This window comes from Stegastes partitus, unplaced genomic scaffold (assembly GCF_000690725.1).
Source record: "Stegastes partitus isolate 25-593 unplaced genomic scaffold, Stegastes_partitus-1.0.2 Scaffold53, whole genome shotgun sequence".
NCBI classification, from domain to species: Eukaryota; Metazoa; Chordata; class Actinopteri; family Pomacentridae; genus Stegastes; species Stegastes partitus.
The window spans coordinates 350,461-355,298 of NW_007577784.1; positions in this window are offsets into that span (position 1 = coordinate 350,461).

The following is a 4,838-nucleotide window of genomic DNA, read 5'->3' on the forward strand; positions in this document are numbered from 1 at the left end:
TCAGGGAGCACAGAAGGAGCTTCTGAGTTTGTCAAGCAATACCGGGTTTCAGATTTTTAATTGAAATTTAAATGATATAATGATATAAAAGCGCAAGAAGTCAGAAACATTAACTTTGATACGTCCGCGGATGGAGCGAGTGTTCGCTTCGCAGCAGAGCTCAAGTCCAGCTTGATGTTATAAGAGACACGTCATGCTTCAAGGTATTTTCAAGGACAGCGATGCTCTGGATGATACGGAGATCCTCGATAACAAGACATGAGTGTCAACTAACCAAACTTTTACTCAAGTTAAAGGTGAACTTGTTATTTTTGCTCAGAAATCTGTACGTTTATTTTCATGTGTATTTACTTCATTGTGAGACCAACAGTACGGTTATTTAGTTGCTAAACTTATTGTATTCTTTGCAACGCCAGGTTTCTCTCCTGTTCCTCGATCGTTTAAGAATTCTCATGTAAACTAGTCATGGAAAATGAGAACCATGTGACTTACGGTGAAGTACGATGTGTTTGAGTTAACTTGCCTTATTTCACATCACATTTCCTGCCATGTCACAATTGCGCAACTCTATGCTGATACAGTGCTGCCGAATAACTCAGTGAAGCCATAACGACCGGCTGACCATGACTTTTTTGGGGGGCTTTCTGCCTTTAATGGATAGGACAGTGAAAGACTGACAGAGAAACATGGGGAGAAGAGACGGGAAAGGATATGCAGCAAATGAAATGGAATCGAACCGCAGCATCGGGGACTACAGCCCCTGTACATGGGTCACCTGGCCAACCTGTTTAGCTATCCGGGCGCCCGACTGACCATGACTTTAAACGGGCAAAAGTTATTCCTGGAATCAATTTCGGGGGACGTCGTTATGCCAAAACCCAGGATTTTGAAATTTTTTTATAACAATAAACAGGCTGTTTTCCTATAGGTTATACAGGAAATGATTTGGGATTATTATAAACTGGATATTCTATAAAGCGGTACGACATTAAGTGGGCAGCACTGTACAACACATAATGCAGCAGTGGAATAGTAAACTGCTTCCATCTTTTTCCCAATTGCTAGTATACAATATTAGAGGTCATTCCAAAAAAACCAGAAACTTTTACAAAAGTGTTGCACCAGCTACCAATGGAAAGCAACCAAAATAACAACAGCATGCACAAAAATCAGACCCTAAACCTGCAAAGTAAACAATTACAGCTGTGCTCATAATAAAGCCGTTATCTCCTGAATCGGGTCTTAATATGCTGCTGGACATTTGCTAAAAGATTAATTGAACAGATTCAGCGCTGCCACGACTGTAGATTACACTGACAAGGCTTTTGGGATGAGCTTTCAAGTGCAGGTTAATCCATGCCATATGACTGATTACCTGCTGCAATCAGCAACACGGCGCGTCACCGCTCAGTAATGAAGGTTGATTTCTGTTCCACCAGTTAAAAATCTCTTAAAGCCGAAGAAATCGTTTCTTTTCACTTAAGGATTGTGATGTTTATCAATAGATAATGAAATTATGGACTTTTTTCTTCCTCAAATGAAGTGGGAAAAATACATTTTTTTACCCAACGAGATAGGAAATACTTATCAATAATGTGTTAGGAGAAAGTATTTCTGTAATCCCATTACATCTGCAGTGTTACTCTCTGGTTATACGGTAGCTTAGCGGCTATTATCGATAAGCTAAAGGCACAATGTCATGCTTTGAGGAGCTCCTTTTCACATTCATTCACCCTCATTTTCTACTTTCTTTCATCCACTCCAGCGTCTCCTCTGCCCTCGCTGTCTTCTCGGAATGAAACGCCATTCTGCATTAGGGAGTGAATTGGTGAGACTGATGGTTTTTGAGGGTTTCGGGAGATAGCTTAGTTGAGAGCGAGAGAATGTGTGACGGGGCGTGCGAGCTTCTGTTTGTGTGTTGCAGCGAAGGTGAGAGGCGAAGAGGATGGAGAGAGAGAGAGAGAGAGAGAGAGCTCCGTCAGCCAACACGGGTCATGAAAAATGCATGGAGGTTGTGGTGTCAGTTTGCTGGAGCGAAAGCTGCAGAGAAAGAGCAGAGACAGGGTTTTCTGAACTCTGCAACTCTCGCTGTCTGGACTCTCACTCACCCAGCCAGCCTCTGCCTTTCATACCCTACAGCTCACTTCATTAGTCCTGCTCGCCTCGCAGCCACTTGTGCTTTACACATGCTGTCTCCAGGATTCACTGTGCTCTCGGCGCTGCTTGTAAATATACGCTTTTCTCTCCCACAATTAGATCTTTACGATGGCACTTCCCCGACATACATGCTCTAAATAAAACAAGAGGAGAACGATTAGGTCAGCGTGCAGCTATTCAGTGTCTGTTCCAAATGTAAGGTTTACATATTATCGCTGTTTTCTTTTTTAACTCTTAAGTAAGTCTCTTATTTCCACCAAATGTTTGCAGTTCAAAATGCTGCACAGATTCCATCACGCCTGAAGTGTCAGCGTGTAGCTTTAAATCCAACTGCCTCTTAGGAAGACGACAACACCTGTCTCTGCATCTACATTGATCAGCAGGTATGGGCGTCTTATTTTACCAATTTGAGCCTCCTCATCTCCTCGCTCTTCCGTCCTCGAGCCCGTGACCCTCAGATCAATCTTAAAATGCATCTCGAAGATGGAGGAGCCGAGATCGAGGATGTAGGAGGCTTGCTGGAGGAGGTGCACAGGTGTATCCTTGTCTTTTTCACCCCATGACATAAAAGAGGCCTCAGTAATGATCGTCAATATGTGTCTCTGTCTTTGTGTAGTGCTCTTTTGTGTGCCACCGCTCTTCTTGTCATATTGTTATGAATTGAACTGCAGGTACATCTGAGGGGTTCAGTGCCAAAGTGGGCCAAACTACAAGAAATCCAAAGTTGAGTTTTATGTTTCTTTGATAAGTTTTTTATGGTCTACTAGTTCGTAGTAAAGTGGTCCAACCAACAACCCGCTAGTAATGTCACGATGTGACCTTGAAGTTTGGCCCATAATGGTTCTGGCATGAAGATTTAGTGGCAAACTGGACCAAGCTACAGGAATTGCTGACCACGATGGCGCAGGTGGTTGATTCAAGATGGCGGACAGCGTGACCTCAAGCCCCGTGAACACTCAACTCGTAGGCACGGTGAGGTAAAATAAAAACTTACCAAACCACCACCAAACATCTATTTCTACCCCATGGTCCTCAAAACTATCTCTGGGTTCTTGTGACGTAAACTCTTCGATGCTGTTTAGCAAGACAACCTTGAATAGTTTCTTTTTTCCCAAAAAGTAGAAAATGTGGTACGGCCCGCTTTGGCACTCAGCAAAAGGAAATCAAAACTTAAATAAGTCATCACTAAGCAGCTGTTTCTATCTCTGGACAGAACATCTTTGGATGCATTTAATGACTCCAGGATTGTTTTTTAGCAACACAAAATTTTGACCCCACTTTTCTCTAAAGCTAGTAAATGTGGTTTGTCCCCCTTTGGCACTAACCCCTCATACATCCTGTATGTTATCATGAACACGGCTCTGTTCATCTGACAGGGATCACTAAATACAGTGGTAGGTTATAACATAAAACAGTGGGTAGGCGATAAAGCTGTTCCACATGTCATTTACTTGATGTTGTTAAATACATGTTGCCTCTCCTTGTGTCGCCTCCTCCACTCGCATCTCTAGTGGGAGAGCCGAAGACATGAGGAGAGGAGTTAGGGATGGTCAAACTGGAAAATGAGTTGGATAGGAGCTGAGAGGAGGAGGAGCCAGCTTGTCCTGTTGTGACATCACAACAGGCTGCAAACGTGGATGGCTCGTTCGCGTGCACACAATCTGAGCTACTGAGAACAGAAAGAAACAAAGGGATGGTCTTTCCGCATATTTCCACATATTTTGTGCGTCCCCAGACACAGACATAATTACGCTTAACAATAAAAACGTGGATTTTGCATAATCCTACCTGAAAAAAACTTCCCTTTGCGCGTTCTGCAATAACAAAAGGGAAGCTGTGCAGCGGGACTCCGGAGTACAACCAAAAATCTGTCAAGTACGACTAACCGCTTTCATTAGTTGTACCCTTGTGCCTGAAACGTATCAGGTCTGTGTCTTACATTGGCGACTGTCTGCTGAGTTGCTGCAGCTGATTCCTCCTCTCTGCTGCTCTCAGCACTGTGAGCTCCTGCTGGCTGCTTCGTCAAATTGAGCTACTCTCCCCTGCGCTGTGGCTCACAGGAGTTTATGTAGTTTCTGTCTGGTCCGTACTGCAGTTCAGTGTTCTGTTTCAGCTTCATGGTATGTTGCAGAGCACTAAGTGTCGTGCTCTTGCTGCCTTAGTCTTATTAGAGACCATTGTGGGTTACAAAATGGGTGTTTTTGGATGTATTTGGTGTGGTATCATTCTAGTAATGGCTGCTTCCTCTCGGTTTCGTTAGGAGACGTAGGCAAGTCGCCCATCAGTAATTATAAATGCACCGTTCAGTAACAAACCCTCCACTGCCCGAGCTACACCCATGGTCCATGCACACTGTGTGGTGAGCTTCTATATCTATTGTATGTACAATATATCACTACATTATCTTCGTATCACAACACAGAAGACCCTCCTGTTACACTTAATGTGCCAAAAATTTGGGGGCACAACGAATTACGTGCTGAAAAAAAGGACTTTGATGCGATACCATCCTAAATATATCAATACCGACGCAAGAACAATCCTCGAAAGCCCTGCAGCAGCACTTCAGTGCACATTTTATTCACCCACTTTCACTCTTTCTGTAGGAGTTCAGTTGATTTGTAGCTGCCGTTATCGATCGTCATACTGTGAACATCTGACTTTTAGGAGCTAAAAAGCTA